The sequence below is a fragment of the Strix aluco genome, chromosome 11 (genome assembly GCF_031877795.1).
Source record: "Strix aluco isolate bStrAlu1 chromosome 11, bStrAlu1.hap1, whole genome shotgun sequence".
Lineage (NCBI taxonomy): Eukaryota > Metazoa > Chordata > Aves > Strigiformes > Strigidae > Strix > Strix aluco.
The window spans coordinates 4,883,515-4,903,346 of NC_133941.1; the positions used below are offsets into that span (position 1 = coordinate 4,883,515).

At 38.3% G+C, this 19,832-nt stretch overlaps 1 protein-coding gene across 3 annotated transcripts in view; it reads right to left on the bottom strand.

Moving 5' to 3' along the window:
• The window catches only part of FHIT (fragile histidine triad diadenosine triphosphatase), a 620,171-nt gene extending 607,578 nt beyond the window's left edge, over positions 1 to 12,593 (bottom strand). For all 3 annotated transcript variants that reach the window (XM_074835874.1, XM_074835877.1, XM_074835875.1), the window contains exon 1: positions 12,551 to 12,593. The gene's annotated coding sequence lies outside the window, so the exon portion shown is untranslated. The remainder of the gene's footprint in view (positions 1 to 12,550) is intronic.
• Positions 12,594 to 19,832: the final 7,239 nt, after the last annotated feature.

A 19,832-nucleotide genomic window follows, 5' to 3' on the forward strand; every position in this document is an offset into this window, starting at 1 on the left:
AGCAGTAAAAACCTAACTTCTTTAAATTCCAAAATGAGTCTCCTCTCCTGACCTTTATAGAGCTCAAGATGCGTACGTACACAGAATAAACAAAATAATTTGAAAGCAAATTCACTGAGTGCACCTGACCTTTGAAACAGCACAGATAATTTTAATCAGATTTGCACAATGTTAGTCTGTCTCAGTTTCCATGTAGCAACACAAAGATGACAAAACTACTTAAGGAAAAGACAGACGACATTTTACCAAAGTAAAAGCATCTTTAAATATTTTTTGAAATAGCCAACAGCCCTAGGAGTCTCAGGTTCAGGAAAGATTCCTCTGAAATTCTACTCCCTCAGTGTTGAGCTAAAGCTGCACAATTCAGAGAGAAGAGCCCTCTTTGCCAGTTATGCAAGTTTCTGTCAGTTAAGTTGAAGAACTGACACCTAAAAGAAAAAAATTACAAAAACATTTTTAAAATTGGGTTTCGTATGAGTGGTCAGTAGTTGCCTCCTTGATCATCTAGCATACAGTAAGCTACTTAGAGCTTCTCATTTTTGTTGATTATCTTTGATTTTTAGAGATAGTGAGTAAAAAAAAAAAAAATCAAGATTTGCAGCATAAATAATCTGACAAGCAGTGCTGACTAGTAAAAATCTCTAGTTATAAAGAACAGAAGTTCTCAAAACTATACACGAATCAGCCTTGATTGAAACCAGCTGACAATACATTCCTTTCTGGAAGGACAGATGTTACACAAGTTATAAACGATTTATCAGCCACCAAAGCTGACTATTGTTTGTAACACTTGGGAAAAAAAAATAAGAAAGAAACCTTATACTTCATGCAAGCTCCAAAACAGCTTATTGCAAGTAGTTGTACTACTTATGCCTGATGAAGTGAGGAGAGTTAACATGGAGGGCTGAAAGTCCTGTTCAGATTCAGATCCTGCAACCTCCATCAGATTAGACCTTCCACACTGACAGTGACAACAAGGTTCTTCTGCCCAAGATGGAAAACAGCATGAGAGTAAAATACAACTAACTGAACAGACACTTTTAAAATGCTGAAGTTTGGCTTTGGTACTTTTGAGAAAAGAACAACAGTGAGTAGAACAGAGATCCTCATTAATTTAGTATTTACTCAAGTCTAAACTCTGTTTGAGGGATGTAATAGGACAATACAGCTTTGTCAAATAATGGGCTTTAATCTGACAGCACTAGTTGAAATTACTGCAGTCTAGTTGGTTTTTAAGATTAACCTCTTACCATTTACAGGGAGATGTTCAGTTTAACAAACCACTTAGATATGAGAACAGACAGGAAGGAAGTGCAAAGTAAATACTGTTAACTACATGAATTTGTAATTATGTACATCTCACAAATGAATTTTATACATTGGCTGTTTCCTTGCAGAACAACCACTACCCTGTAATATCTATGAGCAACAACGTGAGCCAAATGTATTTCTAAAGACAGAATTTAGTCACCTTATTCACTCACATCATTAAGAGCAAACAGCATTTGATACAGCCTCTGAGACAATAAGCAACAGAATAGTTTATAAATCATTTGAAAACAAGCATCGCTGAGGGCTAACACATGTTAAGGTGGGATCATAAACAAGACAGTTTTCCAGAACAGCAATACACCATTTCTGTGTCACTGATTCATTATCTGAATTTGTTGTAAGCCAGCCAACCCATTTTGATTATGGCAACAATCACATTCCTCTTCTGCCAGACTATTTTGGTCTTTTTCTCTCTCCTTCGCTCACACTGGATTTTATCCTAGAGGTTGTCTTTTGCCACAGCTATCTGAAATCCTCATCTTTTCCTAATAAGGAGTTTAACTTATTCAGCTTATCAGGAAGGTTGAGAAGGGAGCTGATCACTGTGTACAGACACTTACACAGTCTGACAACGTAAAGCTTTCTGACCTTGCAAACAGAGTCACACAGGACCTGGCACTTGGAAATGAACATTAGAGAAACTGAAACTGAAGTAAGGCCCAACTTCCAGACACTCAAAGTAATTTAAAATTAAATGAGCTGAAAAAAAACCTGTAAATAAGTATTGAACTAACTTGTGACTTTGTTATTGCATTACAATTTATTAACATGAAATGGAAGTTATCACACTGCTGTAAGGTAAATTCCAGTTTTGTTTGGGGAAGGAGAAGGAAGCCTGTATGTACAATTACTACGGTTTCCACTTAAAGTTCCAATCTATGGAATGCTCATCAGATTCTAGTAGAAAAAAGTATTAGTTCAATCACATCATTGAAGGAAAAAGAATGTTCTTATAAAAACCATATAAAGAGAAGCAATGCTCTGTTCAACTGCACTTTCAGGAAAAGCTCATTCAGTCAAAATCTGCTCTTTCTTCTTCAAGACTTTTTTTTTTAAAAACAAATTTAGGAAAATTTAGACTGAAGAAACCCCAGCCTTGATCTAATTATTAGTTAAAATTGATTTTCTCTTTTTTCAGCTACAGCTTTCAAGTTTTTTTTTCTAACATCCTTAAAAATCAAAATGGACAATTACATGTTTCATTGTTTTCAACAGAAAACACCATGAACAGCAACACCTATCTTAACCAGGGGTGGGGGGAGGCAAGACTTCACTGTAGGCATTTACACTAAGTTCATAATAAGCACTCCTAAACTGTCAGGCATAAAATAAGAAGTTTCTCATAGGAACACCAAATATTTAGTCACACGTATTTCAAGCAACAGGCTTTGAGGCAGTGTTTATTCTGATTTTTTAAATAACTTTTAATTCCATATACTATGCTGGCTGTAAAGGTATATAGGGAAAAACTCTTTGTAAAGCGTATCCAAGAAAAACTCTGTTGATCCACTAACAGTGTAGGCCAACGATCTACCCGTGCTTTATTTGACTAGTTAAACTTATAATGCAGAACTTGTATGACCTGTCCATAATACACACTAATAAAATATATTTTTAGGCTGACCTTCTGCACAATTTTTTTATGCCAATACATAATTTAACATGTATTTTTATGCCAGTACTTCTGTGCACAGCAATGCAACTCAGCTGCTGCCCCATTACAACATGGTCACATCCCAGTTTGATGTTAATATTGAACAACTGCAGTTTTGATGCAGGGCCTGTATGGCTGAAAATCTGTAAATAGTATCTGCGAAGAAATTACAGCATTCAGCTTCTCTCAAACTGACTGTAAGCATCCCACTGCCATTAAGAGCTAAGAAGCAGCCACCTTTCAACAGAGAAATCCAATAATAGATGAATGATTATCTAGTGCACTTCCGATGACAATCAAACTGGTTTAAATGAACCTGTTGAATTTATAGAAGCATTTGCACAGATGTGACTAGTGCAAAAAGGCTGTTTAGAAGTTGTTCCTTTTCACCTCAGTTGGGAGAATGCACAAATAAAGCAGCACTTCATCTCTACTACTGCAGTAGTAAACCTGGTTCAGAGGCTGAGGCACTCAGTTACCCTGTGTTTCCAAGCATAATTTTCTGGATGGTAAGGCTGGCAATTCTTCCACCTAAAGCAGCTCCCACTTCTCCCCAGATCTCGCATAAGCCCATGTGAGGAACTGTCTGTAGGCTGTACAATGAATTGGAACGGAACAATGAACTCTTCAAGTTTGTCAAGGTTGAAAACAGCCCATTTTTGTATAGTCAATTTGCTCAGATGTCTCCAGTGGTCTGACTCACCACACAATTCAAGAAACAGCTGTACCAGGATAACAAATGCATTACACATGGGAAAGGAAACCAGCAGCTGATATGGACTTGCTTGATCAGGAATTCCTTGAGCTGGTTATGCTATTAAAAATAAAATAAATAAAAATAAGGAATGAAAGCTTCTGTTAATAAGGCCTACTTTTTGTAGTGGTTGAATCTCATAAGACTGTCTTAAAAAAAGCAGTAGTGCTTATGCTGTTGGTTAGCAGGCAACTTATAAACTGTGGGGTTTTAATCACGGCTCACTTAAATGATTACACAAGTGTCTCTAGACAGACCCCTGTATCCAGACTCAAGCACTATCTCAGTATTTCTTGCATCTACATAGCAAGAAGTTAGTCTTACAAGTACAGGTGTAGTTCACTCCCATTGTCAAGCTATCCTTCCCACCCTGAACTTTGAACATTTCAACACAGACTCAATCCATGCTAGCACAGCTTCAGAACTGACAGCCGCTTCAACTGCGGGTATGGTTATATCCTTCTAGATGCTAGTACCATAGCAGCAACACATTTGGTCTGGCAACAGCAGTCTCAGCAATGTATTCTTATAATCTGAATGGTTAAAACAGGATTCCAACCTCTGACACTTAGAGGAAAAGGATTTAGTATCACGTAATCACCATCAGCCCCAAAGTTTCCATCATATGTTTTCATAAGGTAGTGTAGTACAGAAGTATTTGTGAATTAACAGCTCTATAGTAGGTAGTTTCTTAGAACATTGGAAAATGTCATGGGTAGTTGCATTATACAGTCTCAACACACAAAATTGAGAACTAGTTGACATGTGAGCCTTATAATAAAATGTTCAAGGAATAACATAGGGTGATTTTATCTTTTCTAATGCTGCCTTCATATTTTCAATGTACAGACAAAGAATACTCACATACATGCTAAGTGTACCTCAAAAACTAACATTACACTAGAAAAATACAGGAAAAAATACCTGCCAAACACAGAATAAACTACTTTGATAGTTTCTTTTCAAATTTTAAAGCACTTGTCTACATCTTTAGGCACACAAATCCTTTAAAAATACTTGTTTTCCTAAGAAAGCCTTTTTCATTTATTTGACTACTCCCATAAAAATATCTATACTAAAATGCACTACTTTGTCTAATGCTAGAGTACCTCAAATTGTATCCTGAGTTGAAAACAAAAACCACAGTAGGATTCTTTGCACTGTGTTGCATGAACACCCCACCACTAAATGTTTCCTGTTTTAAATTCTGCACCTAGTATCCTCTTATATAAGAACCACAAAAGCTAATCCTGAGTTGTTACAGTTACAGACCAGTAACAACTAAATATCCCACACTGAACAGTTTAATTGCTAGTGTCCATCTGCCAAGAACACTCTTCCTTTTCCAGTTCAGTACCTAGTAGAACAAGTTACAATAAACTTATAATAATTTATTATATAAATGATATAAATTTAATACTACCTATTATATATATTTTTAATAGGCAAAGACTACTCCTACACAAGTCTAATGACAACTAAACCAAAAATATTAGTTGATAATCTGCATGCAGCAACACGCAAACAGGCACAATAGTCTGACAAACAATTCACAGAAAAATATTATCACTGTAGTTTCATGACAATTTAAATAAAACTTCTATAAACCCTTGCATAGCAATGGAGACCGAAGTCCAGGGTAGTAAAATTTTCTACTGAAATATTGTGTGGACTACTAGGTCTTTGTTTGAGATGGGCTTCTCTATATTTTGTTTTTTTCCATAAATACATGAACCTAATCATATTTTAAACAAGACTACACATTGTCCTCATCAAAATATCTGCCTAGTCAAAAATATGAATGAAAAAAAAATGTATAAGCCTCAGATCTAGGCAAGCTCCCTTCTGTCCTTCCCCCACCTCCTACTAAAATTGAATGTTTTAAAGTCAAGTTTGACCTGAAAACTTCCCTGCAATGAATAAAATTCTGCTATTCTGAAATGGTATTCATCACAACTATATAATTCTTAAATATTTAATAACACAACATGCACTAAAAAGTGATTGAAAGCCTGAAATCATTAGGAGATGTCCCAGCACAAGAAATAAAAAGGAGACATACATTTCTTTGCAAGTGTAATTTCAAAGTCCTTTCACATAGGGATCTAAAGACTGTCAGCTTGGTTGCTCTGCTACTGTATATTAAATAAGCATGTAATGAAGATACTGGTTTTGATTCATTGAGATGCCAAAGATCATGGGTAAAGTATATAAAATTAAAGATTTTTTTTTTGAAAGTGGAATATCAAGAAGGTGGTAAGAATCAGGTACAACATCAAAAAGAAAAAAATACTGACAACAGAAAACAACATAAAATCCTGCACCACCTCAGTTTAGTGACCATTTAGAAAAATAATAACGCATGAATGCCATTTAAAAGCTATTTCCAAATCCAAATACGCTATGAAGTACCTCACTTTCCATCAGTTCAAGGAATCATGATATTGTTTTTATTAACAGAGCACCGATTCCCAGTCTTAATACAAGTTAAATGCAAATTTGAGCCTTGTATGTTACCTCACGCTTTCTAACATGCCTTTACTATCTCTTAGTTCTCAGTTAAGACTTGTACACAAATCCAGCAACACAGTTTAGAAGGTACTTAATTTTCAGTATTTGCATAATACCATTGAACAGGACAAGTAATATGCATACTTAGTGCCAGATGTCAGCACTATGCCAATTTAACACCTTATTCTCTAACATTTCAGAAACAATTTTGAAAACAAATTAAATGACATATGTAAACTATTCCAACAAGTCAGTGGGCAATGAGTTCTAAACAACAGAATCCCTTCCAAGGCCAGTACCTACCAGACACATCACATTTTTAGCAACTTAAGACCTTGCTAAATCTGTGCAAATGCTAATGCTAAAAAACATTTATGTTTAAAAGAATTGATATAAATGGTTTTGACTATTCATGCACTAAGCCACAGCATTATTTTGATAATGTAACAGGCAGAGCTGCAGTGCCAATATAGAAAATCCATATTTTGGAGTATCTAGAAACGTGAAGCTGATAAATGTAGTTGCTGAGTTGGTTGCATTACATTGCAAATCGGATGAGCTATACTGGGAATATTCAGTATTGCAGTGAAAATTGATGAGAGGAAAAGCACACATTCTGATAGAAATCAAAAGGTTTATTTACATCTCACAATTAGAACATTCTCTTTAAAAGCCCACAAGGTTAAAAATAGCTCTTTTACCAAAGCCTATTTACATTTTTCAAGTTTAGTACTAGAGTAACCACACCACTTCTAAAAAGAGTAGGCCTTTAGGAGCACTATATTATTTTGAATATTTCTACTGTAATTTTACATGTTTGGGAATGAAGGTTTGTTTTTGAAGAATCGGATTTGGCACTATTGAAACTTCTCTACCATCCAAGGATACTCTTGTTTCTCATGGCACAAAGGATAACCCTTTATCCCCAAAGGAAATATAGTGTACAACATATCTGCTTTTTAATATAGGAAAACCAGATATGAGCTATCAATGACCTATCCTGAACTCATTAAGTCATCTCCTTGCTAGACATGATCTGCCCAAGGTCTACATTTTGCCCATCTATTCACTGGTGACCACTGAAATATGTCTGACCTTTCCAAGTTTCTTCTAAGAAGAAACAGAAAGCAAAAATTACCAGGGCTTCTGGCCACGATAATCTATTTGATTTTCAGCAAATACCAACACTGATAATTATTTTAAGTGATTCCTACATGTTTCTTTTGCCTTTTTTTTTTTTTCCCCTCCATCTGACAGGACTGTGGGTTTCTGTGCAGTTTTTCTAAGATCCATGGGATCTGCAGCTCTTCTGGAGAAGACAGTTCTACATTACTGTTCAAAAGCTTTCACTTACATGAAGACAAACCAGTATTGTGAATCCTTTCAACACAATCACCATTTCTGTGCTGTGTATAAATCAAGAATAAACTGTAATCTAGGGATTCCTGCCAGAAGAGTGGCACCAGGGCCAACAGACATACACCACTATTTATACAGCTACATGTACTCCCAAACTCTTTTCCACACCCCCCCCCCCCCCTTTTTTTTTTAACAGGAGTCAGTGCCCTAATTTACTTTTACCTTAAGTATTTTAAAATACACTTTCTATACTCCTTGGTCTTCATTACAAATACTTGCAAGGAGAACATCTCACTTGAAATGTTTGGACTAGATGATCTTCAAGGTCTTTTCCAACCTAAATGATTCTGTGAAACATACATCAGAACGCTATCTTGCCAGTCTTCTGCTCCAAAAGAGATGAAACCTAACTCAACAGAACTAACCTAACTTAAACAGAACTGGCAGAAGCAAGCTGAAGCAATCTTGTAAGATCTCAAAAAGCAACAACGAGTGGAAAGGTCCAGTATCAGCAGCTGACTTTAACAAGGACAAAGTGTCAAAAAAGAAAAATTAAGTTCAAAAATAGTGTTATCTGTTTTGTCTATTCATTATGAAAACTTGCTTTTTTCAAACTCTGTTGGGTCTGTGACACCATTCATATGTAAGAAATAAGACGAGAAGAAAAAGAAAATTCTAATTAATGCAGTGAAAAGGAGTCTGGTCAACAAAGCATTTCCTTAGAAATGTCAGTAACATACTGTCCACAATTACGATAATCTGATTACTGCAATATGTGCCTCCAGAACGCTAGTTCTCCTATATTTGAATAATTGCTATGCTGATCAAGCTCCACTTCAACACCACCTCAAGCTAAAGTTTAACCAGACTAAGGATGATTCCTTAATGCTCCATTTGCCGATCAAAGCAAATTCTCTGCCTGAGTATAGATAATAAGTCTATTAAAATATAACTAATGAATCATCTGATTACTGTCCCAAACCTTGAAATTCAGCAAAATGATATCCACTTCTGGTGGAATATCACAATAATAGCACAAGATCAACATAACTAAAACTGAATATCCATGAAAATGTTCACGAAGTGTGTAACGTATATCTTCTGTACTTCACCTGAAGACAGGTGAAACAAGAGAAAATAGACCTTCAAGACATTGTGCTGTCTAGCTATAGGATTTCTTATGTTAATGATTTCAGCTTTTGGGGGTGGGGTGGTATTTTTCAAAATAACGAAGTCCAATGCACTCAAAACCAGTCTTATCTTCCCTCTTACCACAGCCATCTGCAGGAATCTATCTATATAGCTGCTCCTCTCTGAAGGTAACCTCAGCCCTCCCTCTCCGATACATCTCCCTGAGGGATTACATTGCATTGAACCTCCGTTTAGGGTCCTTTTGTAGTGCAGGATTCCTTCTCAGAATCTAAGCAATTGTAGAGGAATGCTCTTTGTAAAAAGAACTCTCCAATCTGTTCCTTGTAGGAATAAAATTAACATACTGTCTTGAAATTTAAGGGAGGGGAGGGGGAATTCATCTTAATTAAGGACTTCTGCAGTAGCTCTTTCAGCAGCTGAATCACTTATTGGCTTTTGAGTGAACAAGCAAATTTTAATTGCACACTCACCAATAAGGCTGCATCAACATAAGAAGTGACGGGTTAGTCATAAACAGGACTAGATCCAGCTTACATATACAACCAAAAAAAGCATAGGAATCGAGTTCAACTAACACAAGTGTCATTTTTACTAACCAGTAAAGCTTTCTAAATCCTGAATATTAGGTAGCTGCTTCTCATACAACCCAATCTTATCCTTACTTTATGTGCACATTATTATGCAAAGAGATAACTACGTCACTATAAAAACTTACACACACTCAGAAGTTAAAGGCTTCAAATTCTGAATTGAGTATTTACGATGGCTATTCAGAATTATCCTGTAGCTTTAGGGACAATCTTACTTCTCTCACGTAGACTCAACCACCCAAAGGAACCCAGATGTGGTTAGGCCTTTTTTTTTAAAAAAAGATAAAAAAATCCAATTACATACACATTTTAACATTGCACTCAGAAAACAAAAGTTATAAACTACAAGGATGCACAAAGAACATATTGTGCCAAACATATCCGATTTTTTTGATAAATTACTGGTGTAGTAGAGAAACACAAGAACAATGAACATAATTTATGAAGACCATCTTTAAAACGTCCATCTTCCCCTAAAGCTTATGGAAATAACAAAGCAACAAAAACATGTAGCCCTGTAAAAATAATTTAAATGTAAGTGTGAAGAATCTATAGTAAGGCTAACAAGTCATTTAAGCTATTATTTAAAAAAAAAAAAAAAGGAGAAAATATGGATGATACTGGTCAACCTAAGTTCCACTTAAAAGCAATTAATCCTAATGCACAAAACATTATCTACATAGCACCAAATTATTTGGATATCATCAATTTGCATTTCAAAATCATTCTAGTATTAGAGTTTGAGCTTTACAAGTCAACAACAGTTTTCTTGCAGACCTAATACATCAACATTTGGGCCTCTGTAGTAAACATTACCAATTTGTCTGAAGCTGTTTATATACACACTAATGACATTCTATACACAAATCAGTTGACAAGGTTGAAAAGTGGCAATATTTTTAACTTTTGCAGAAATAGACAAAATTGTAAATACATAAAATTATATAAATAAACTTAATTGACAAACAAAGCTGCAGACACTGGAGAAGAATGACTTTGACATGTATAAAACTGAATAATTCTATTTACTGCAAATTCACAAAAGGATTCGTGTGACAGATGACAAAATGAATATGAGAGGATTACACATTGTAACTGTAAAAAGGCAAATCCTATAAAATATGTACACAGTTGTAATACACAAGACAAGTGGATAATCCCATGCTCAACATTAAGTTATAGGAGTTACCCAAGCCATTGTTTCCAATATCACTGCCATATCCTCCAATTTTCCCAACATGTAAAAATACTAACTTGGTCACTAGTGAAGTCAACAGAAACTGTAAACACACAATTCAAAGGCTGTCAATCTAAAATATTTTACTGTTACTACAGCCTTAGTTTTACACAATCTTCCCAATGCGCTCAGAGACTGAGAAATAAACCACAACAAAGGTAAGAAAATGGTAAGAAGCTGAACACAGACATCTGAAAAATGAACTCAACTAAAAAAACCCTGTTTAATAAATAAGTAAATGAAAACAAGTAGGCTCCACAGTTTTCAATATTGCTGTGTTAATTCTTCTAAGTTTTCTCAAGACTACAATACCAATTAAATTAGCATTATTACAAACAGCACATTTTGAAGAGATTTAATTAGAACTTGCATCAGAAGTGCTATACTTGGAAATGTAACAGCTCACACTGAATGAAACTAGCAACATTTCTGCCCAAATATCTTACAAGGGAAAAAAAATAAACAACCTGAAAGAAATACAACTAAAGGTTTCATAGTAAGTGGCAGAACTGACAAGTGAATTAAATTCAGCTTTTACCAGCACTCTATGTCTAACGCTCACAGGAAAAAAGCAGTGTGTATGTGCAGAATTTTTCAGCACGCAGAATGTAACTTTTAAAGATAGGAATGGTACTCTGCTGTCATTCAAAGATTTAAAACTACTCAGAATTTCTAAAAATGCATTTGAGGGGAAATATGAAAGCAGGTTATGAAATTAGGGGGCCTACCATGTATTAGAGATAAGAGACATCTTGCCCTCAGGAAAAAGGCAAAGTATTTAATACCATTTTTCCATTAGACATTTCAGTGATTCAATTTAAAATTAAGTAGCCAAGATCTTAGCACATGCTCTGGAATGCCTTACTTGAATCACCAACATCTGAAAATTAATTACTCGAAAAACTGCTTACAGATGACATATTGTGTGCAATTATTCTTTGAATTGAACTTTGTACTTTCCTCTTTTTAAGAATGTTATCATTTAAGATTTTTAATTACATTAAATCCCACAAAAATAATTTAAGTCTTCGCTACTTTTTGTCTCAAAGGTAACTTTCACCTGAACATCCCTGAGCTCACATTTTTTCAGTTCTAGAACCAAGAACGAGTATTTTTTTTTTTTTTTCATTCTCGATCCTGATTTTACTCTTTCCCTTGAATGACTTATTAAGAACCTGCAAAATTAATCTGTTCCTTGGACACATACTATCCTTAGAAAGACAGAACTACCTTTGCTATATGTATCATGTTGTCACCCACATTCAGCTGAAATCCTTTGTGAACTGGTGTGAGCACCAGATCGACCGCTCGGACAATGTGTGTAAACCACCTAAAATTATTTTGAGTGTTACTACCTTACACACAAATTGAAATTCAAGTGATTAGCCAGTCTCTGTGATCCTAACATAGCTAGGTTGTTGCAGTGACTGCTTTGGTTTTGCTGGGGCACGGAAATTGATTAGTTTGTTTTAACCCAGTGCATTTCCATCCCGAAAGCGGATTCTCCCCCTGTCCCACTGGTCAGCGGGAGGCCAAAGGCAGCCACGCACGGACAAAACAGAAAAAGGTCACCCCAGAAAACAGTGAGGGTGCCGCTTCCGCGCGGGCACGGCCAAGCGCAAACCCCAAGCCACGGGGAGGTGGCCACGCGGTCCCACCAACTAAAGCATCTAAACTAGCGTGAAATGCCCCCGGAACGCTTCTCCAACATCCAACCGGGAGGAAAAGCGGGGAAAAAAGGGCCAGGGAAGCAGCCCCGGCCCCTGCGCAGCGAGGGCCAAGGAAACAGAACGCGGCGGCAGCGGCAGCTGCCTCAGGGAGCGCCCGACAGCCCTGAGATAAAGGCGGCGGCGGCCAGCACGGCGGTGCCCACCCCACTCTCCTTAACGGCCACCACCTCCCCGCTGGGAAGCTCAGCAACGCAGGGAGGGAGAGAGAAGGAACACAAAATGGAAACTTACACGCCCTCTCCTACCGCGCATGCGTGGTTCCAGCGAAAAGGGGCGAACCAGGACCAGCCCAGGGGCGGGTTCGCCACTTTAGTAATGGCCGCCGGGGCGGGCAGCGCGCGGGTGTGGGCGGCTGAGGGACGGTTTTCCCGCCCAGCTCCGCTGTCCAGGTGCGGGGTGGACGCGCCTCAGGTGCGCTTTAGGTTACAGCCCTCAGGAGACGAGTTGCAGCTGGTGAGTCGAGGAGCGCAGCTGGGGCTCTGCTGCGGGTGGTAAAAGCTGTGCCCGAGTTCAGCTGTGCCCGAAGCGAGTCGGGAGGGAAAAGTCTCACCAGTTGTGTGGAGGTGCCCCTTGGCTCAGCGTTACAAGTAGGGAAAGTAGCGTCATGGTGTGTGCCCCATGCTTATGCTGTGACCCAGGTATCTGTTTTTGCCCCACACTGGAGACAGTTGCAACACTTACCATCAATTTTCCTTTCTTCTTGTGTGGCTTTTAGTTTCTATGTAGTGAGACTTTAACCCCCCCCCCCTGCCTGAGTGCAGGCAGTGATCGTGTCCCTGTTGAATTCCCTGGCACAAACGTGGACATTGGTGCTCCTCAGTTCATACAAGGCACTTTGCAGCAGCAATGCATCCAGCACTGTGATTAGCTTTTGCCATTATTTCTCCCTCCACCCCTTTCCAAAAGGAAAAATACATGGTTAGTAACTTGCTTTACTTCAGTTGGGCTGAGCTTTTTTTAGTGTAGACAAGGTCTGACAGTAGAAAGCCAAGTTTCTAGTGGGCCTTTTGTTTGTAGCAGAGTTCATTTTCAGACTGGTATCTAAGAAATCTCTCTTACACAGCTACTTTTATGTATATCCACTGTACAGGAATGAAGTTGCTGAATGTGACTGTTATTCCAGTGCTTCAGGCGATCAGGTACGCTGGGCTCAAGCCCAAACCTTGAACTTTTATTTTATATTCTAAAGGAAATGAGTATAACAAATGGAAGACAAGTTTGATGTATTTTCTGGAGCCAGAGGATTAATGCAAAGCTCTCTTATTGCCATATTAGTGAATACTGCCACAAATAATGACCAGTACTGCAAGTATCATAGCTTATCCTGTACACTCATATTGAAGATATTGTTGTCACAAATGCATGAATATGGTATCAAGTGTCATTATTACTTAATGCCAACAGAGAGCCAAGATTGCCGTTTGATGCCACTGCTGTGGATAATGCCTCAGTATCTGTACTTCCATACAGCGAAGTCCCCTGCCTAATCCCAAATATCACTCCGTGCTGAAGTGACAGCATTAATTCCCCCTGCTGTTAAACATTTTGCCAGCCCTTTGTGACAGTGCACAGTGACAGCTCCCTCGTGTCAGTTGTCTGCAAAGCTACCCCAGATATGTCCCTTTTACGGGGCATACACCTGTCTTCTAGGATTATGCAACTGATAATCCAGTACTGGCTGCTCTTCCTATATCCACTTGATCCTGAGAAACATACAAAGCCCTCATTTTGTTTACAAAAGCAAATACAAATACAGGGTGTACAATTCCCATATCTAGTACAAGTGAAGGATTTTGCTATCACAGCATCACTTTTGTATATTTCTTAATGATTATCTTGTGCAGTTGCGTTCTGGCTGGCAGACAGACCTTGCCCTCAAATTACCAGGTCATTGAAATGCTGATTTCTGTGTAGTAATTTTTGACTCTAGACAATCCTTCATACTTTCCTGAAGTCCTCGCATGAAGTCCTACTGTTTTTAATGACATTACAGTTGTGCATTGATTTTATCACCTTGCACTGATTTGGTAGTTTTCCTCAAGTTTTATTGATCTCACTGAACTGAGTTAATATATAATAGTACAGCAGGCAAGTAGCAGCAGCTCTGTTTCCCCAAATTGACTTAATTTGTCATTAAGGAAAATGAAGACAGTGAAGTCTGTCTCTTCAACAGCCTAATCTGCATCACCTTGCTGCCTTTAAGTTATTTGACTTTTCTGGTCATCCCATCCTGTAAGAACCTTACTTTTCCCTTCATGACATGCTTTACTGCCATTAATTGTTAAGGAGACTATATCACTAGTAGAAGAAAAGACCATCAGACTTCTATATAGACACTTACACTGCCATTTGCAGATGAAACTCCATTCAAATCAAGGGGTACTGTGTGAGATGATGTGCTCATCACACCCGTATGAAAATATGATAATTTATCCTTTTATTGGTGTTGTCCCTTGTTACTTGCTATTGTAAAATACTGTTAGTAAACGTTCCCTCTTTTTGTGGAGGGGTATGACATGTATAATTCCTCAGAGGTGGGTGTTGGGACTGGCGCTGTTTAACATCTTTGTTGGAGACGCGGACAGCGGGGTTGAGTGCACCCTCATCAAGTTCCCTGATGACACCAAGCTGTGTGGTGCGGTCTACACGCTGGAGGGAAGGGATGTGCCATCCAGAGGGACCTGGACAGGCTGGAGAGGTGGGACCGTGTGAACCTCATGAGGTTCAACAAGGCCAAGGGCAAGGTCCTGCCCATGGGTCGGGTCAATCCCAAGCACAAACACAGGCTGGGCCATGACTGGATTGAGAGCAGCCCCAAGGAGAAGGACTTGGGGGTATCAGTGGATTGAAAACTGACCATGAGCCAGCAATGTGCGCTCGCAGCCCAGAAAGCCAACCGTGTCCTGGGCTGCATCCAGAGCAGTGTGGCCAGCAGGGCGAGGGAGGGGATTCTCCCCCTCTGCTCCACCCCCCCCTGCAGTGCTGTGTCCAGCTCTGGGGACACCAACATCAGAAGGACACAGACCTGCTCGAGCAGGGCCAGAGGAGGCCACGAAGATGCTCGGGGGGGCTGGAGCACACCCCTGTGAGGACAGGCTGAGAGAGTTGGGGGGGTTCAGCTGGAGAAGAGAAGGCTCTGGGGAGACCTTAGAGCGGCCTCCCAGTACTTAAAGGGGCTACAGGAAAGGTGGGGAGGGACTCTTGATCAGGGGTGTAGGGATAGGACAAGGGGTAATGGTTTTAAACTGAAAGAGGGTAGATTTAGATTAGACAGAAGGAAGAAATTCCTTACAGTGAGGGTGGTGAGGCACTGGCACAGGTTGCCCAGAGAAGCTGTGGCTGCCCCCTCCCTGGAAGGGTTCAAGGCCAGGCTGGATGGGGCTTTGAGCAACCTGGGCTAGTGGAAGGTGTCCCTGCCCGTGGCAGGGGGGTTGGGACTAGATGATCTTTAAGGTCCCTTCCAAAACCAAACCGTTCTACAGTCCTATGATTCCATTATTTTGAGGTCTGCAAACAAAGATAAAAAATTAAGACTGTTTTGTTGTCCCAGGCACATGCTTGTGATACTATGAAAACAAACACTGTACTGAAGTATATGCTGGAAATAATTGAGACTTCAGTAGAGCAGCACATCAGAAAATCTGCTTAAATATGTCAGAAAGTTTTAAAACCAACAAAGGAAAAAAAAACCTCTCAATGTTATTCCACAGTGTTGAAAACAAACTGCAAATCCTAATCTGTTTGAATAGATCTAGTCATAATTCTCCGTTTCTAACACTGAAACCTCTGTCTGTAACCAGAGATTATGTGTTACATAAATACTTACAACTGTTAAAATATGTAAAAAGCACATGAAGAGGTGGGCTGTTGCTACAGCAGAAGCCTTTGCTCACCAGAAAATAGATTTAATATTCCGTTATTAACAGAGAAAAACAAATGCAATACCTAAGCAAAAGTGAAGCATGTTTCTAGATAATCTGCTTCTAACATTCAACTGAGCATGAAATCTCCTCTTGAAGAAAAGCCATGTAGAGTTCCCAGGAAAACATTCTTTTAGCTCACTACTGTTTATTTTTCGATGGGAGAGTTCACTTTGTTCCATTATACTGAGCTGCTTTATACTTATGCAAAACCAAAATTTTTTCTCCCTCTAATCCTTAGCAGCAGCATGAGCCCTTAACATCTCATCTTTGGCAATCTCACAGTTTCAGTAAGTCAAGTCCTTATAAAAGCTGTTTTACCTGCAAAATGATACATGAGATATCTGGCTCTGTGATGCATGGGAATTGTAGTTTATTTTTCAGTGAATTCTGTGGTTTCCACCAGGAAACTATTTTTATCTTAAATTACAAGTCCTAGAGCTGTGATGTTACATAGCATGTATTTTCAAACAAACTTTCTTCTGCCTTTTGTCTTAATATTTGTGTGTATCCAAGAAATAGGAACACAGTAGTTCGGAAGAAGTAACAATGGTATTAGTATATCAAAATCTTGCAGTTTTGTCATCCTTCATGTAACAAGGTGATTCTTCTTATGGTCTGTTTCTGCTATGTTCTGAGATTTAAAGTGTGTGTCTATTGCTTCTTTCTCAGTGAAATTATTCACAATCCTCAAACATCTCTGAGAAGAGACCTTAGTGTGTAACCATCAGAAAAGCAGCAAAGCATCATGGGACTTTTGTAAGAAGTTTTCACTGTTTCCTTCTGTTAATGTTCAATCCTAAAGCTATCTTTTGTTGGTTTTATTTAGATGGAATCCCAAGAATATACTGTGCTGGATTACCACTATTTTAAGGAGGCTGGGTCTTCGGCATTAATACAGTTTCATGGCTACTTCTTTATTACTGTGATGCAGGTTTGCTCTCACTAAGTATTTTCTTCAAGCCACAATGTATTATCCACTGGTCAACTCAACAACTACTTCTTTAAGACCAATTGGCTGTTTCTTCTAAATCACTATTAGTCATTTCTCTTTTCCTCAAAACCGGGAACAGTATTCATGTTTTTGGCAGAGTAACAATGATACTGCATCTAACCAAAACAGCCCCTTCTGTGAAGCCAGTCATTAATTCCTCTCTGGTAGCTTGTCATCACCAGATGTCTGCTGAGTTTACACCCTGTGCATTTCCCGTGACTGCACCCACAAGGCATCCACAAACGATTCTGTATTTTCAAGAAGAGCACCACATCCTTTTATGAACTTTCCTCTTCACTACCTCAGCAGCTGCAGCTGCTGACCACAGAACTGCAGCCTCTCTTTACGTTACGTGTTGTACCTCTCTCTTGACTGAAAGAATCTACAAACAGCGTAAGAGTGTAATGTTACTTTAAGGATAGAGTTTCATCACGTAAGATTTTGGGAAGTGGTTTTTGCACAGAAAGTAATGAGAAGTATTCTGCATCCAACACAGAAAAACATTTCCAGGTTTATATCAGCAAGTAGAGTACAAAATGTTTTTGTTTCTCATAAGAAGCACTGGCAATGAAGTCTAACCCTGCCAATAATAAAGCATATCTGAAGGAGGACTCACAGTTATATCTAAGCATGAGGAGAAGCGTAGGCATATTTCCCTCCAGAAATCTGCACTCGCTGAACATGATCACCGGCAGTAGATGCAATTAGCTATGTCCAATTTACATTTTGAGCACCAGGGACAAGCTTTCACAGCATGCTTAATACAGCGAACACAACAAACTGGGTTTTGTGAACACAATGCAGTTTCTCAGTTCAATGGGAAACTTTACAAAATATATGTGCAAGGTATAATTACAGCATGCCACAAATAAAATTTCAAAAGGATAATTGAAACAACACTCATATCTTGAAAATGAACTGGTTAATTGATGTAGGTTCATAGACATGTGTCATAGCGTACAATACAATAAATTGAATATAAACACCAATTTTCAAATCAACACAGCTTGATAATTTGAATTCAAATGTTAGGAACAGCAAAAAAAATAAAAACACAAAGTAAGCCCTAAATTACAATCCCTCAGATAACTGGTAAAGATGAAGGAAAAATTCTGGGAACTGTTAACATTTTTCTAACTCATTAGGGGTCTGTCTTTCATCTGGTTTTTTTTTTTTTTTTTTTTTTTTCCTTGCTCTCTGTGGCCGTTGAGGCTAGTAGGAAACCAGCCAATTTAGTCAGAAAACTTTGCGGCATAGCAGGGAGTCTCGTTTGTCATCACATGCAATAGCAGCTGTCTCCATCAAGAATGAAGTTAATCAGTACAGACTAAATAAATTAGGTAATTCTTTAGATGGTTAACAATGTACTTTGAATGAGCAAAGACCAATCTTTGTCTCCTGATACTGGGAAACTTTTCTTTCAAATATGCCAGTTTTGTGGTTTGAAACTAAGGAACAATGAAATTCCTCAATGTATTTTTTACACAAATATTTTTGGTAACTGAAGATACTCAGTTTACACAAGAGACGTGAAGTGTTATAATTGTTGTAAGAGCTATATTGAGACAGGTTTTCTTCAGCTTTCTTCAACTTTGTCCATTCTATGTTCAATTATTTCAAATTCTTGCCTAAATTTCTTAGCCAGGTCAAATTTGAGAATTGCAAGAAACAACAAGTATAAAACCTTGGGAGCATGTTTCCTCACATAAAAAAATGGCACTATTCTATGTTGAGTTAATATACTGAACATGTAGCAGATAAATCTACAAAGATACTGAACTTCACACAAATTTGCACCTTCCCCAACTTCTGCACTAAGTAAAGCAGCTTTTATGCCATTCAGGAAGACAGAATTTTCTTCTTAAGAATTCATTTTGTACAGCCTTGAGAACATTTAGGACCTTTCTAACCCCAGGTTTTGTCACTTTGCACAATGTCTCTAGCCCGAAAACACAGATTGATGATGTGATTGAAATCACCCCCATGGACATAAGCGAAGGAAGAAACTGGTTATATAAGCTTTATGCCTCTTCTCTTTACCTCCTCTATATGTTTATTATGCAACTTATATGTAAAGCAGGTAACCAAGCAGGAGAAAACTGACCTATTCTATAAAATATGAGAGGTAACTATTTAGAATGCTGCCCTACAGCCATAAAAGATTTGTTTAGTTTTCCACGGTTTATGTCATGTATTCCTTCGACAAAAGATCTGGACTGGATGAATTTGATACTGTAAAAATATGTGATATGCAAAAAGGAGAGCTGACATATCAATTTTGAGAAGAAAGCACATCTCAGAAGGCTAACTGGTTCATAATTCCAAGAATGATATTAAAGGGGGGGGAAGGCTAGTACTGATGCACTAGCTTAAGAGAAAGCCTATTGATTGTTTATGTTATGAATTGACCTTACTGATTTTATAACTCAGCCTATGTTGCAATCATAAGCTACAGGGAAAGGACAGACTGAGTGAGCTAAATCCCAGGTGTGTGAGGTATATGTACTGTGGGCGTGATGGTTTCTCAGAATGCTGGTTGCCTGAGTGGACAGAGGGCCCACTCCAAAGGTACCATGTGGTGAATACCCTTAGACTGTCA